This window comes from Neofelis nebulosa, chromosome 1 (genome assembly GCF_028018385.1).
Source record: "Neofelis nebulosa isolate mNeoNeb1 chromosome 1, mNeoNeb1.pri, whole genome shotgun sequence".
NCBI lineage: Eukaryota > Metazoa > Chordata > Mammalia > Carnivora > Felidae > Neofelis > Neofelis nebulosa.
Window position 1 is genome coordinate 209,714,504 of NC_080782.1, and position 18,332 is coordinate 209,732,835.

Sequence of the window (18,332 nt, forward strand, 5' to 3'; positions counted from 1 at the left end):
GAAGTTAATCTGATTGACCAAACACAGTCAATAACAAGCCAGGATTCATTTATAAATTATTTCCTTTTACTATTTTATTTGCAAATAAGTTTAGGAGCATATTAGCCATGAACTCTGAACCATCTTACTTGCTCTGACTTCAGTTCATTTTTTGAACTCTATCATGCTACTTTGTAATGTCTGAGCTGTGGTATGACTCAGTAGTTATCTCAGTGAATTTGGTTGAAGTGTCTAATGATTTCAATTATTAGTTTTATCATCTGTTACTTGAGGAGAAATGAATAAGCCTATTCCAATATCCCTTTCAGCTCTAGATATCTATGATTTATTTTATTTTATTTTTTTATTTTTTATTTTTGGGACAGAGAGAGACAGAGCATGAACGGGGGAGGGGCAGAGAGAGAGGGAGACACAGAATCAGAAACGGGCTCCAGGCTCCGAGCCATCAGCCCAGAGCCTGACGCGGGGCTCGAACTCACGGACCGCGAGATCGTGACCTGGCTGAAGTCGGACGCTTAACCGACTGCGCCACCCAGGCGCCCCTAGATATCTATGATTTAATTACCATTCTTCAATCATGACTTAGTCTCAAGAGCTACTCAATAAAAGAAAAAGAAAGGCTAAAATAAAGAAAGTTCTAGGCTATGTGTCTATTAAATGTTACGGAAATACAACTCTTATTCTTAGTTATTTTAACTCAACTTGCTTGACCTAGCAATATCACTTTTCCAGAATAGTTATTCAGTTAACTGACTACCCAATTTTTCATATGGTGTTACATATAGATTCTATACTATTAAATTTTCACAAAGCTTTCAAAGCTTTTGTAGGTATATTGACACAGTTTTTAGCACCCAGATGCTGTACTAACTCCCCCATATATCCTGATGAAGGAAGGGCAGTTGATTTTTATGATTATGTGTTTAAGAATTGATTCAAGGCTGGCCTTTGTTGTTCTCTTGTTCCAAAATGTTTGAGAAAGGCAAAACTTTCTGGCAAACTAAGAAAACAGGTGGCCTCTAAAGGCTTTTACTACTCCATCATTCTATGAATAACTGTCTAGAAATGGGAAACCCTGCCCCATTTTCACCGTGACTCTAAAACAGTAGGTGTGATGATTTCAGAAAATCACGTGGTAAATCTATGGTTAAACAAACAGTCCTCAATGTCTTTCACATGGCTACCTGGGAAACTAAAACTGAAAGCAGGGAGTCAAGTAGGTCAAATAAATTAAGCCAAGTCTGTAAAAAGAGAGTTAAGCTTCCAGTTCTCCAAGTGAAATCTAATTTGAATAAGTATAATAGGTAGGAAAATCAAAAAGGAAGAAAAGAAAATAGCAAAATAAAATCACTTCATGTTGAAATTGTTGTCCTCAAGATAGTATACAATGTGTCATATACCTAACCCTAAGTAAAAAGAACGTGTGGGTATATATTTTATAGGACTTGAACCATAGGAAGAGTGTGTTTGAGTCACCCACACTTTAGTCACAGAACACAGCACTGCTCAAATCAGTGAGATAGAGCTCCTTCTCTTGAATCTCATCTATACACCGAGGATCTCACAGGGGCTAAGCCATATCTTTGGCTTAACTTAATGATATATGATACCATGTTTTTCTTAAAAACACACTTTTGCCCCACACTTTTGCCCCAAGCAGTAGTGTTCCCAGATAAGGAAATAGGCCCACCTTCATGCGCAGCAAACTCCCAGCCATATGAGAGTTTCCCTTGTGAAGAAATATAACTTGGTGAATCTATGGAACTTAGAACCAGGTGCCTTTTTATCTGGCAGACATCACTGCCATTATTTCTCCTTGATGCTTATTTTTCCTATTTTAATTTCACAAGAGAAGGTCAGGAAATGTGTTTCAAGAAAAGAAAGAAAGAAAGAAAGAAAAAATCTGTTTCCACTCTTTGCAAAAATTCCTAAATTTTGTGATCTCTCTTTTAGTCTCTCTTTTTTTAAATGTTTATTTATTTATTTTTGAGAGAGAGAGAGAGCACACGCATGAGCAGGGGAGGGGCAGGGTGGGAAGGAGAGACAGAGAATCCCAGGCAGATTCCACACTGTCAGTGCAAAGCCTGAATTGAACCCACAAACCATGATATCATGACCTGAGCAGAAATCAAGAGTCAGACGCTTAACCGACTGAGGCACCCAGGCACTCCATCTCTCTTTAGTTGCTAAAAGATATACTGTGAAATTGGATTTCTTCATGAATACCAAGTATACCTAAAAGGCTCCCTTTTCTTCTTAAACCTTCTACTAAATTGACCACCATCTTTGTGGGAATCTAGTGATGGTTTTGCTCACTGGTGCTTTTCAGGAAACTGCATGCTCTCTCTCTGTCACTGTCTCTGTCTGTCTCTGTCTCTCTCTCTCACACACACACACATACACACACACACACGCACACACGCACTTGCACACATACACATACACATATGGAAACTTCTTGGGAATTTCAATTTCAAGGTTCTACCATTTCCTCCCTCACCCTTTCACCTGTATACCCTGGCTTCATCAATGACTGTCACCTGCTTTAGTCCCTTTTGTACCATGATTGTGAATACTTGAAATTTGACTGACTTGGAAAATTAACTTTGCTTATGGAGATACAGATGAAGAATGCTAATGCACTTTTGACATTTTTAATTATCTTTCAAACTGAGTCTATGACCCTTTCACACAGTAGGTAACTGCTGTCAACAGTACAATGATTAGTTCAAGAATCCCAAGATAAATTTTGGTATGAATTTCTTCACAGAAAGAATGATGGTTACATATTATACATAGATTGAAGACTAAGGTTACTAAAATTCATACACATACTAAGCCAGACTGAGAAACTAATTACAGTTCTAACATTATTTCAGTTTCATGATGCGTTCTCATTTAGAAGTTAAGATCAAAACTGTTTCTTCATTTTGCAATGTTTTCACAAATTGGAGCCAACCTGGGCTGAATGCAGGCCTTATGCCTAAATGCAGTCACTGCCAACCTACTTAGTATGATTATTCTTTTTCTTTTCTTTCTCTGCATGCAATAAAACTCATCCCTTTGCAGGTTCTGTTCTAAAATTTTGACATTACAATTACGTCACCACCATCACAATCATGATGTAGGAGAGCTCTATCATTTCGTGAAATTCCACTTTCACATTTTGTCGTCCATCCTGATGTTGGCAACCATTAATTTCTTTTCTGTCCCTATAATTTTATCTTGTTCAGAATGTTATATACTACAGCATATGATTCTGCCTTTTGGGTCTGGCTTCTTTTACTTAACATAATGCATCCTTATTGTTATGTATATGAATAGTTTATTCATCTTTAGTGCTGAATAGTATTTCATTGTATGGAACAGTTTGTTCATCTGTTCACCACTGAAGAATATTTAGGTTATCGTCAGTTTGGGGACATTATGAATAAAGGTACTATAAACATTTGTGAACATTTTTGAATGAACACATTTTTTTGTTTCTCTTGGGTTAGGATTGCTTAGCTCATTTAGTAAGCATATGTTCAACTTTGTAAGCACATGCCAAAATATTTTCCAAAATTATTTTAATACATTGCATTCTTTCCAGCAATGGATGAGAGTTATAGTTGCTCTGAATGTGAAAGAACTTGATACAGTCAGTCTTTTTTGGAGTAACATCTCATCATAGTTTTAGTTTGCATTTTTCCTGATGATTAATGATGCCATCTTCTCATGTACTCAGTAGCCATCCATGTATCTTTCATATCTCTCTTCCTTGGTGAAGTGTCTGTTCAAATCTTTGCTCACTTTTGGAAGTGGTTTGTTTATTTTTTATTACTGAATTTTAAAAGCTATTTATGTATTCTAGTTACAAGCTCTTGGTGAGATATATATAATGGAAATATTTTCTCAAGTCTCCATGGCTTGTCTATCAGTCTTTGAACAGTGTCGTTCACATAGTGGAGGTTTTTAATTTTGATGAAATTAAATTGATCATTTTTGAAGAAAATATATCATGCTGTTGGCTTTTTATCTATCTTGTAGCTATCCTTAATCTAAGATTACAATGATTTTTATGCTAAGAGATTTATGTGAGAATTGGAGTGAAAAATTATGCAAGCAAATATTCTGATAATAGCAATCATCTAAAAGCAGTTCAAACAAATAATTGGTACAATCAGAAAGGTTGCCTCTAAGATTGCTGGTGGCCCGTAACATATTCTTCAGGGTAAATAGTGTAGCTTCCTCTCTTTCACTGTGAAATAGTCCATATATACAATTTATAATCCACAGCACACTCTCTTGAAGCAAATCTAATCAAACTTTAATGTTTTTTAAAGCCTCCATTTGTAATTTTTAAAAAATGTGCATGTGTCTCCATGTATATTTTCTTTAAAGAGCTATTATATTTGATCCCTATTTTACTCACTTGTTACAAAGATCATTTTTACTACACCATCTTGATAGTATTCACAGGTTTTTATCATTGGACCATACTATTTGAGATTATATTAGTATACCTCAAAAATATGCATTTATTGAGCACCTAACATAATCAAGACACTCTACTACCCTTGTAGTGAGACTATGTATTAGCTTGGGAATTTTTGGAAGGAGCTACAATTTGGGAAACTAAAACAACTAGAAATATGTGATGAACAAAATGTTCTCCGGCGGGAAATGTGATATAATAACAGTAGGGGTAATAATGACTAGTGAATCATAATTATAACATATTAGATATGAATAGGAAGAATGAGAGATGTCACTTGTTAATATGCTTTGGAATTGAAGAGAAATCATTATCAAATTCTCAATTAGTTAGATAAGTGTATCTCATGAGTATATTTTTGATGAGTGTATTTCTCATAATTGTTTTTTGGGAAGCTTTATTATCAAAACATTTTGATATACTGGAGGGAATCGTGTATCAAAAAAAAAGATTAAAGGGCACTATACTGTGGTATTTGAATATACAGTTCAAAAACTAAATGCAGCTAAATGAGTAACATAGATGCTTAGATGAAAGATTAAGATATCAAAGAGAAGAGGGGTATTCTTTTTGTCACCAGAGGACTGCATAATCAGCATATATAATCCACCGATAATTCTGGGTCTAATAAAAACTCAAAAATTTTGACTTTGTGTAGCGAAATGTAATTAGAACAAAATGATGCTTTACTTGAGCTCTATACACTTAATTTATCAAAAAAGATTTTTCCCCTCCTAATCCTAAGGCTTTATCAACGCCTGGTGACTTATTTAAGCTTCTTGTGAAAAGTGAATTTAAATTTTTCTTTTCCTAATGGGCAATCAATTTTCATTCTTAAAGAATAAACTAATTGAAATGCCCTTAGTCCTGAAATTCTGGTTAAGAATTACCAAATTGAGTGTGTGCTTAGTAGAGTTCAAAGACACTTTTCCCTAGAATTACAAAATAGTTGCTCAACATTACTGAGATTTTCAGGAATGTTGGAAATCAGAAGTGTTTGGGAAGGAGAACTACAAAGAAAGGAGAGTACAGAACTTGTCATGTGTTCCCATATGGGACAATATTTCTGTTTCTGTATGATGGTATGTTAGGAGCTTTGACATTTAAATTTACAAAGAGGATAGAAAAGCTCTTAATTAAAATACAGAAAAACCAAATTTGTGCATTATGTTTATTTCTGGCTAGAAGACCTATATTTTATCCATTCATAGGATATTATTAACTAAAGATTGTTGAATGCATACTGTGTACCAAGTGTTAAATGAATATACCATTGAATCTGCGTTTTTTAAAGCAACATTTTATATTTATTTAACTTTTTTTAAGGCAGATTGCATTCACTTTTTAATATTTATCGAGTATTTGGACATTTCTCAGGAAATACAGAAAGCCTGTGGGGTTTATTTTTAATGTTTATTTATTTGGAGGGGACATAAGCAAGGGAGGGGTACAGAGAGCGGAGGGAGAGAGAGAATGACAAGCAGGCTCCACACTCAGCATAGAGCCAGATGTGGGGCTCAATCTCATGACGGTGAGATCATGACCTAAGCCAAAATCCAGAGTCGGATGCTCAACTGACTGAGCCACCGACTGAGGCACCCGGGCATCTCAGAAAGCCTGTTGTTTCTGTTTTGTCTCATTTTTTAATTTTATCCCTGTGTGTAGATTTCCCACACTGCTTGTGATGCACCAGATATATCTTAGGGATATTTGAAGAAAATGACCCATTCTGGGAAATTGCCCCTAAAATTTGTGTATAATTACAGTCAATCAATTTCAGAATATTTATAACTATTTTATTGCAATAATGGTAAACTAAATTATAATTTCAATATTATTTATGTTTTAGAGTAGTGATATTCAGGCAATTAGATTTGATTTGAACCAATAAAATACAGGTTGAATCAAAATGAAACAAAAAAGAATAATATTTTCAATTCAATCTGTTGTTTCTATCACTGTTCTAATAATGCACCGTTTATTTGCCTGGCCATGGACGCTGGAAGGAGTGGAGTGGAGAATGACAAGTTTTAGTCACGGTAGAAATCAGTAAAATGTCCTCTGATTCTCTCTTATTTAATTTTGGAAACCCCTAAATATTCCCATTCTTCATTCTTCCTGTAACCTACTGATGACAACGATAGCAGCGGATGCCCACTGAAGTCGTCATCAGTCCTGAGGATGATTCCTATTTTCTTTGTCAATCGTGTTTTGCAGTATCAGAGAAGCGAATAGTTATTCTGGGTGCTGCCTTCTTACGGTGCTGATGTTGAAAACACTAACCCTTGATGCTGAAGAAATTGTTAAAAGTTTTGACACCACTTTGCTTTCTCAAAATTGTACACAGTGTGCACTGGCACGTAAAAAAAAACTTTTTCTCACTCTTTTATTGCATGTTTTTCAATTTAAGATTAATTCATGACTTCAGGAGATTGAAACAGGGAAATCTGAGCATTAATACTATGCTGCATTAAGAATTAACCTCTCTTTCTTAGCTCAAACAGACCATCTGTGCTTAATTCTTAAATATCCATATGTAACCGGATTTTTTATTTATTTATAGCCCAAAATAAACTGGGAACTTTAAGACCTGAGCCAAGATCTAACTCGTATTAGTCTGGAGATGAGAAACAAATTATTTATCAGTGAAATAGTGAATAATAGGTATTTTTTAGTGAAAAATATTAAATCTCTTTCTTTTCATACATAAATGATGAATAAATATGGAGTAAATCCTACTCAGTGTTAAAGCTATATTATCTGAAAAACGATCTAGCTTATGTATCAGTGAATGAATCTGAAAATAATATGCGAATTGATACAAATAAAAACAAAGACTTCATTTTCTTTCTCTGATTTTTAAAATTAAGTTTATAGAGAAACTTGGCTTTGTATCACAAAGCAAACTGTAGACTTCTGAATAATATTCGTGATCTGAAGGCAAGTTTCTGGGAACCACAAAATTGTGTGAATGGCAACACAGCTGTTAAGTGTTCCAGGAATGATTTTCGAAATGTTATAAAACTATGAACACACTTAAAATTTAGTTGTGATTTTAAAAATGTGTAACAATTAAAATTCATTTCCTCAGAAGTAATCATCGCTATGTGCTTGGCATTGAGTTATTTCATATGAAATGACCTAGTACTAGTAGCTAAAATACACACGAAAAGCAAATATTGACTTAAAAGATTATAGGAGTAATACATTTCGTATTAGATTTTAAAAACGTCCTAAATTCAGCTTTTGGTACACATATTGTTTCAAATAAATTATATATATATATATATATATATATATATATATATACACACACACACACACACACACACATATATACATATATATGTATGTGTATATATACATATATATGTATATATATGTATATATGTGTGTGTGTGTAAATGCAAATACATATAAATTTATAAATATAAATTCAAATATAAATTCAGATAAATTATATATATGCTATATATATCATCAAGATTAGATGAGATGCATCATTTATCTCTCAAGAAAAAAAAATACAAATTGCAAATAAATAATTATCTAAATTTTATTTAAAAATAAAACTTATCAAATAAAGTTAAAAAAAAACTATTGCCCCAATTCTAATATTCTATATTAGAACTTACCTCCAATATATCACTGCAAGAAATATCAGTTTTAAAGCTCTTATTTAATAATTTACATCATGACATACCTTTGCAGGGCTCCTCAAGGTGTGCTTGTGGATTGGCTATTGTGGATTGGCTATTCATCTCAGATTTTGTAAGCAGTCTATGAGCTGTGAAGTTTGTAGCCAAATGGAAAGCATCTGAGTCACAGAGCTCACTATGTAGTTTACCAGACCTTTCTAATCACGTTGTTTAGCAAGACATTCTCAATGAAGGAAGCAGTGCACTGATTGACGTTCTAGTTTAAGTGTCTTATCTCTCCATGCATCTGCACTTGGAGTAGAACTCTGTATGTTCCCTTTACTTTTTTCCTACTACGCTTACTTCAGTACTGGCACACTTCCCTTTGACAACTTGCAAGAAACTTAACTTCTATATAGACTTCATTCCTTATTCTTTCTAGTAGATTTCTCCTCTTCAATAAGCTTTGATATATGGTCTATAGAGTAAAGTTTAGAATTTAAAAGCACCATTTCTACTTAGGGGCTCATAGCTTCTTTTCATGTGGTGTGATAATGAGACTTTGATTTTATTCAGTATGCCGTTCATGCTAGCTTAGCCACTACATTTCTCATAATTTATTTTTGAAATCCACTATTGATATAAAGAAGTACTGCTGTAGTTCTCTAAAATGATCTTGAAAGCTTAAAATAATTTGTCTGTGGTTAAATAAAAATAAGAGACATATGGGATAAATGAGTCTTCAATACAGTTTTATGTGCATAAATTTTTTTTTCAACGTTTTTTATTTATTTTAGGGACAGAGAGAGACATAGCATGAACGGGGGAGGGGCAGAGAGAGAGGGAGACACAGAATTGGAAACAGGCTCCAGGCTCCGAGCCATCAGCCCAGAGCCTGACGCGGGGCTCGAACTCACGGACCGCGAGATCGTGACCTGGCTGAAGTCGGACGCTTAACCGACTGCGCCACCCAGGCGCCCCTAGTTTTATGTGTATAAAAGCATGGGAGCATTCTCTTGGATCAGGGTCTTGCCAAAGTTGAACACATTAAGGAAAGCTTGATTTGTTGCATGTGTCTGGATTTATGTATTTATTTATTCTTGTCTTATATGAGAGAGAAACCTATGTGAGCAACCTGAGCAGTAGAACTAGTGCAGATAATGTGCTTGAGGAAATATGTAATATAAATATACGTAAACTTGAAACACTGAATGAAATTATACATATTATATGTGCATTAATGTACAGATACATTATACACATAAAAGAAAATACATTTGTACATTTATTCATTTGCATTCAATTTTTTGTTAAGTAAAAGCAGTACGTACATAAACTTTAAATTATATTCCTACACGAAAGTGTTGTTTCAAAAGATTTATCCTGTAATGGATTTTTTGCGTGATTTTCCCTATCTGTATTCGAGGAGACCTGATGATGTCTGAGGCAAATTTCAGAATTAGGCAAAAAATAAACAAATCAGTCTACCTCATCATTATATAATGAGTGGTTTGCATTATGTTGCTTTCATTTCACATAAATATAGGACAGGGGAATAAACCATTTCTCTAATTGATTCTTTTATCAAATGCTCTAACCTAGTACAGAAGAGAACGAGTCCCAGGGTTAGAAAGTTTGACTGAGCATCACTTTTTAAAGTGCACACACACACACACACACACACACACACCCCTGGTCAATAATTTCTTCCTATTGTTGAGATAATTTCTTCCTGCCTCAACAGTGGCTGCTGACCCAGTAAATGTTTGTTTGTTTGTTTGTTTGTTTAGAAGATTGTATTCCCATTTATCCACACTTATGTATTCTGCTGACAACAGCAGGCTCTATTATTTAATATAGCTTTTAAGAAAATGGAGACTAAGAATTCCAAAATGACAATAAACCATTTAATTTTAGTTAATTTTATGACATATCTGGTTTTAACATTTGTAGCTGCAATAAAACATATGCTAACTCCCTAATAAAACCTGAGTGATGCTGTATCTGTCACCTCTTTCTGTGCACAAGTTATTACCTCGAGAACAGTTGTCCCCGTCTCCTGCGCAGATCCATATCGTTCTCAAATTTGCATTCTGATAGAGAAGCAACAAATGTTACTTAAATCCCGTGAAGTGTGTTAATTATACCGAGCTCTATGAAATTATGGGTGAGAGAGCCAAAAGGAATTCTACAGCTGCATCTGGGGTCTCTTGAGCATATCTTGTCAGATCAATGTCTTTGTCACTTATATGATAACCTTAAAATTGCTTTCACCCTGAAGTGGTGTTTCCCTAAATCTCAGTCATAGGGAAAACCTCACACAAAGCTAAATAGCAGATGTACTCTGGTGCTATTTATACAAATAATAGTGGTATCTTTAGAGAAACAAGTCAAAATTTAATTTCAAAACTGATTTCAACCAAGTATGTTTTACCAGTTTTACTGAATCATCAATATTTCCTCTCATTTTCTTTGTATAGAGTCTGAAGCATAGCATATGGGGGGAAGATATCTCACATCATTTCCCAGTAATTACAAGAGAGAAAGATTCTTTAGAGCTTCCCTTCGTCTCTGGGCTCCATGTGGAAGAACCGGAAATGGTTCCCTTCATATAAGCAAAGCACTGAAATGTAGAAGTACTGCCCATCAAGTTTTTCTAGGTTATATGTACTTGAAAACAGACAGTTTTGTGAGGGGAGGGAGTCTTTAACGCAATTCTTCTTTCTGGCAAGTCAGGAAAAAAAGGGAAAGAGGTGGGGAAAACACACATATTAAAGTGGAATTTTTAAGCTGCACTATTTCCTCTTTTTTGCTGTTGTTTCAATCTTATTAGACCCTGTATTGCAGGATAGAATGGGAGCTCTGGGCTCAGTTTCCAGAAAATCAGATTGTTTGCTTGGGTTTGTTTCTCGGTTCCATTACTTGCTGGCTGGGAGAATGTGGACATATTAATAGTGTTTCTATGTCTCAGTGTGCTCACTTGTAATTGAGATGGTAGTAATAGTTAGCTCACATGGTTGCGGTGAGAATTAGAGGTATTAATATAGGTAGAGTGCTTAGATTGGTTAGAATGAGCCTTGGCTTGGAGCAACCACTACCAAAATGTTATCAATTGTTATTACAAGAATCTTGAAGCAACGGCTCTGTACAGAAGAAATGGAAACATTGGGGCATACTAGGCATACAGTTCCACAGAGCGAGTTCAACAGAGACTTCCTTCTAGAGAAAAGCATTCATATGTAAAATATTGAATTTCAGTTCCCCACTAGGGGCCATTCTCCACCCTCAGAAAGCAGCAACTCTTAGAAAGTCACCCTGTAACTGGGGAAACCTCAACCCATTGGAAATCTATATCATATGTCAGACCCATCTATGAGACAAATCTCATCCTTTTGGCTGAAAAATAGCTTGCAGCAGTGTGCCGTCCTTAGTTTTCTATCATTTGGAATGAATGGTTTGGTTTGGCAATCAATGTCCTAGAGCCACCCAAGACCTTGACGTTACCGTTTTTCTTTGAAGCCATAAAGAGGATTACTGCAAAAGCAGATAGTCTGTAATTTTATACAACAACTTGCAGTTTTGCTTGTCACTGACTTTATGGTGCTGGAAACACATCACCAGTGTTTTCTAAGGATCCTGTTGAAATTTTAATTGCTTGGATTCAGTTTTTAAAGCTGTGATTTTTATATTTTCATGCTAAAAAGGATCTCTTTTACAATAAAAAATCCGTGCACTTTAAATTAAAAAATGTTATAACAAAACGTATGTGCTGAATTGCTTAGTACTTTATCATTTACCAAATGATATATGTACTTTCATATACATCATTTCACTTGATTTTAAAAATAAGCCTATAAACTATCAAGGACAGCAATTTTTAACACCATTTAATGGGTATGGATGTGGAGCTCGTTATTCTACAAGGTGCCCTCATTTTTTTTTTTTTTAAGTTCACAAAGCCACAATGTGGGACAGCAAAGTCTTAGACCATCTACCACCAAATCCAGGATTCATTTAGTTATATCTCATATATGGAAGAGAGCACTTAAAAATAAACTGGAAATACTAATTTCTGGATAGCTGTACTCAAAATTGTAGTCCATTTTAAATATCACAAAAGCTAAACTTAGTTTAATTTAAAAATGGAGCCATATGATAATAACTTGGTAGTTGTAGAAAATCTCAACACAAGTAACTATAATAATATCTTACAGAGCAAAACGAATCAGAAGAAAGTGATAGTTGTATGATGAATTGTTTAATAATAATTTCCCAAGGACTTGCTATTTTCTGTAGGGAAGATCACTGGGGGAAAAAAAAACGAGAGAGAGAAAGAGAGGGCAAGAAATATTTCTTTTTTATCACAATATTTCAGTTATATTTTGTCAGATAACAGGTACATTTAAATAATATGATTTAAAGAATGTAATAAAACAATTCATTTTATAAGAAGTTAGGACAGATGTGTTTATAGTGATTGTGAGGAAATACCATAAAAATATTTAATGTTAAAGCATTTGCCTTATCTTTTCTTCTTCTCTCTTTTCTCTTCTTTTTTCTTTTCCTTTCTTTTCTCTCTTTTTTTAAATGAGAATCTAAGAGCCTTGACATAGAGCTAAGAAAGAAAAAGCAGTGAAGGTACTCTTCTGTGGTGTTGAGGAAAACAGACTCTGACATCACCAAGAGGGCAGGAGAGCTCACTGATGACGAGGTGGAATGTGTGACTGCCATTATGCAGAATCCATGACGGTAGAAGAAGCCCAGACTGGTCCTTGAACAGACAAAAGAATGTGAAGGACAGAAAAATACAGCCACGTCCTGGCCAACAGTCTGTACAACCAATTTTGCCAAGACCTGGAGGGACTGAAGAAGACCCAGGCCCTCAAAATGCTTCACCACTTCTGAAACTTCATGTTGGAGGCTGGCACACAAGACCACAGGCCACTGTGGCTGCACTGTGGGTGTGTCCAAGAAGAAATATATTTGTAGGCTTTGATTGTTAAGAAATAGTTTAGGGGTGCCCGGGTGGCTCAGTCGGCTAAGCATCAGACCTTGGCTCAGGTCATCGTCTCACAGTTCCCGAGTTTGAGCCCCCACATCGGGCTCTCTGATGTTAGTGTGGAGCCTGCTTCAGATCCTCTGTCTCCCCCACTCTCTGCTGCTCCTCAGCTGCTTGCTCTCTCTCTGTCTCTCAAAATAAATAAATAAACTTAAAAAATAGTTTATACACCTAAAAAAAGGAGACAAAAGAAAATGTAGGTCATAATCAACCAGAATACTCTGAATGTACCTAAACTGAAAAGACATGATTTATAGGAGAAATGAATGTAACTAGCTTTTTTTTTAATTAATTTTTTTTTAAACATTTATTTATTATTGAGAGACAGAGACAGACAGAGCATAAGCATGGGAGGGGCAGAGACAGGGAGAGACACAGAATCTAAAGCAGGCTCCAGGCTCTGAGCCATCAGCACAGAGCCTGACGTGGGGCTCGAACTCACAAACCATGAGATCATGACCTAAGCCAAAGTTGGACACTAGACTGACTGAGCCACCCAGGTGCCCCAATGTAACTAGCATTTTTAAAGAAATGAACTATATGACTCTGATTATCTTCCTTTTAGCTTAAATAAATGAAAAATTCCCTGATGAATTCTAAGTACAAATTTGTTAGTGAGAAGTTACCTGATTTCTCATACCATTTAATCCCGCACTGTTCATTCATTCATTCATTCATTCAACAATTATTTATTGAGGATCTCTTAAATGGAGGTGTTCTTCTAGTTTTCAAAACCAGAAAGTTGAGTATAATGTAGGCTAAATGAAGTCAATGATCACTAGAACACCAAGATAGTCATACACATGAGGCATGCATAGCAATAAATATGCGAGGACATAGAGAAAACAGCATATTTGGAAGTACAAAGGAAAAAGGTACCTCCAATTCTAGGAGAACAGTTCAAGGAAGGTTTCCTGGAGACAGATGTGTAGGAACCGTATCTGAAAACAGAGTAAGAATTATGTACCAGGAAGAAGCAATGCAGAGATGTGAACATTTCAAAGTAGCCTAAGCACAAACACTGAGATGAGAGTGATTTTAAATTTTACCTGCATGGTTCTTGCAAAGAATGAAGGCCAATTTTATATGATTGGGAAATGCAGTAAAAAGAGAGGAATGGCAACATAGAAGATGGCATTATTGACGCCTGATTTAGAAAACAAGGAGGACCTTGTTTAGGGATGATGTGAAGTGTGCTAGTAGAGGATACTGTGATACCACTAGAAAACCCAGAGGGATTCCAGAAAACACTTGTCTGCACGAGTACAAAGTTTGTAAGTTACGTCAAGTATGCCTATGAAAACACCATCACATCCCTTCCCCCCTGCTTTGACCTGTGCTTTAAAAATATTTCTCAGAATTATAGAATACTTCTCTTCTCACTCAGTGTGTATGTGTGTCTGGGTGTGTTTATGTGTAAAACTGCGTTTCGTGCCTACCTTTTGAGCTCATTATATAGGAAAGAAATTTGAGTTTGGGTCACAGATATTCATGTTATTGTAGCTATACTATTTTTTCCCTCTAAACTGAAGATGATACTAATGTTCCGATTTGGGGTCTGTACTGCCAACTATGAAGATATTATAGATTTTTCAGATGCTGCATTCACATCCTCTGGGCTTTGCCAGAGTTATAGCTTCCTTGCCTTCAGCTGCCCATCCAGCTGCCAACCACTTTGCTCTCCTTCCTGAGAGATTATCATAAGAGTACTTCAGTCAAATGTGTGCTGAATCCTGGCTTGATTTTCTACAGCAAACACCCAATATCTCTCCTGTACATAAATTCACACTGACTACTTTACTCCCTCCTCTTCTCTTCTAAGTTAAGGCAAAAGATAGATCTTCTCAGACAATGCCATGATTCATGTTTCTTAATGCTCACTCTTGTTCCAAGGAACTTTCCAACACAGAGAATTACCATAAGGCAAAATCAAAATGCAAAACAAGATGCATTAAAAGACAATAAAAGAGAGAGAAATCCAGGAGGAAAATGATAATTGTGTCTCAAGTTTTTCTCATAACTGACATTACCCCCAATACAGATTTATCATTGTATATCCGATTTTTCCCTTGGCACATTACCTGAAGTTGAAATAAGGTGGGAGACGGGTGATTGTGCTATGAATCAAGTGAGATATTATAGGGAACAGATATTCTAAATGGTGTTAAAAATAATGCAATCCTATTATGATGAGTGAATGAAAACAGCATTCCCATCCAATTTGGAAAATACGTGCCTGTCTACCATTAAATAGTACAATTGCCTGCGGGGGGGGGAAATAAAATTATAAAGTTACTTGATATCACCACTCAGCAACTATAAGTAGCTCTCGGGGTATCAGGAAAGTATAGAGTCAGGGAAAATCAATACATCCAGTTTGGTTTTACCTGCCTTGCTCTTTCTAGCACAATATCCTACTAATCAAGCCTGGGGGTAGGGATGGGACAGTGCCAGCTTTTAAAGATAAATATTCTTTACGAGAAATAAGTGACTTGATTTTACATATGACAAAGTAAAATAGAAATGAAAAAGGTAAACAAAATTCAATTTGGAAAAATAAATGTACTAAGAAATTTGATTATTTCTTAGGAAATATTTTTTCCTGAATTCAAATTTCTCTATAGTAGAGGAAATCTATTACCAATGTACTGGTTTGCTACTCCCAGTGGTTTGAAGCCTTCCCGTAATGAATCCCACGGTTGTGACCCTATCTTATACTTACAATTTCCTGACTGTTGCAGCCAATGGTGACATTATTGCCCATACCTCATCATGCAAATTGTCACTAGAGCAAGTTCAGCTAATGGTGACAAGAAAACTGATGGCGAATCTGTGAATGGAAAGACAACTGGTAGACATATCATCAAACCTCAGATGAAAGCTGAAATCACCAGTAAAACATCTAAGAATTTTCCAGAAATATATGCTGAAGTAATGAAGAGAAAGGCTATTGTTTCAGACAGATGTATAACATCTCTCAGGGAAAGTCACCTCTAGCATTCATCAATCAAAATCTTTTAAGACATTAAAACACATATATTCTATGAAAAATTTCCCAGACAATGCCTCTAATATTAAATATAAATTTAATACTCTTGAAGAAATAAAGTCTTTTCCCCAGTGGAGATTTTATTAAACTGATTTTTTTTTGAATATCCTTCTTTGTAGTATGCTGAAAATTCCTTCGAAAGCATATATTTGGTTCTTAAAACACTTGCTTTCATTCATATAATTAACTTGTACTATTTTTGTTTAATAATAAATGCTGGAATTACTAGAATATGGGATGTGTTCCAACATCTGAACTCCAAAATATAGCCTATTATCTTTAGGAAATAAGAATGTTTTACTTAATCAGATACTAAGTAGAAATAAGTATGATTTTATCTTGCTGGTATTGCTTATAGATACTATCAACTCTGTTTCTTTTGTAGACCCCTTAATTCCACACGGGAAAAATAATTTCTTTGAAAGAACTTTGTGAAATAGATTTTTCTACTTGTAAGATTCAGGTAGTGCACCGAAAGTGTGATAAATTTAATAAGAGCTGATAATTTTTACAATATGGTGTTGTAAAGACACCTGAACATACCCTGAGCTTTTTATACATTTGGCCACATCACATTAGCTATTTTCATCTAAGCAGAGCATCATTGTTGGAGAAATATTTTGTAAAAACTGACCCAAAATAGCAAAAACTCCTTAGAAAATTTGATGCCACGTCATATTTTTTTTTCTTTTATTCCCTGTGAAACATTGACTCATTCTGAAAAATCCAACCTCTACATTTTCATTATGCGGTCCACAAAATCAATTAATGTTGAAGTTCATAGCTTAAAATAGAAGAAACTTATTCATGTTTAATCTTATTGCTGAATATATACATTTTAACCTGCGGTTATTTCTTTAAAACTCAACAAAGAATGAATGTAGCTTTTTGGACTTTTTTGTTTGGTTTTGTTTTTTGGTGATTTAAAAAAAAATCTACAGGCTAAATGTTCAACTCCCAAGTTAAAAAAAAAAAAAGTTATTTTAAGATTCTTAATCAACTCTCTTCTTTTTGGTATAAAGGGAGCTTTTGATGTGTTTGGTCACCGTGATTCAGATCAGGGACTTTTTTTTAAATGAAATCACAGTTTTCCATAGCAGCTAATGAAGTTCCCTCTCAGCTCTGCCAATACTACATTAAATTTCTCGGTAGCCTTGCTGACTGCTGGGATTTGGTGTCCTTCATTTGATGTTTGGATTGGAACTAATGACAAATTATCCTGGGGCTGGAAAAAGCAGCAAGGTCTTCTTTTGGGGATTTAGGGGAAAAAATCCCAAGGGGAAAAAAAAAAAAAGATAAACTTCAGATTACCAGCAATTTATTTCTGAATGACATACTTTTCTGCTTTATTTTCCTGTTTGTGAACAAATTTAATGCCACACTTTCTATCTTTTCCCGATGTGGTAAAATAAGGCAATGTGCTAGGTTATATGCTTGCTATTTAGTTGTCAATCAACATCCATGCCTACAAAGATCAGGGTAGAGCAATATTTATTAAAATGCATCTTTTGCCTATGCTATTTAAAGATCTTGATCTGCACTAATGTTATGAGCTGATATTTGTGAAAGATAATGATTTGTTTTTTCATCCCTCTTCTAGAATCACTGTTAAATCTGCTTATTGCTGCAAGCTAAGGTCACATAGCACTCAGTCTTATTATAACTGACAACTACATCTTGGTTTGAACTCCAATTCAATTTACACAGGTTTCCCTTACACATTTTTTCTCATATATTAGGTAAATAGAATGCTCACACAGCCTTAAATCAGTCAAAGGGCAGATAGATGTTTTGTTGTACAAACTCCCTCCAAACAGCTTGGCAAAGAGCTTTTCCTGGGCAGTAAGACTCTGATTCCCCTTGGGCAGGAAATTGTCACCATAGTTCATTGAAGGAGGGGTGACGTTTTTCACATTCCATATAATCACTAAAATTTGTTTGTGATGTGTGCTCGTAATTAGGATCAGAGACAGCCCCCAGAATTGTCGCTAAACAATAATTTCAGAGATCCTGCTAAGGAGACTGGATGTCTGTTTCACAAAGGTCATGTGAAGCTGCCTGTGCAAATTTACCTCTCAAATCAAGTAAATGATCACCAGGGCTGCAAGC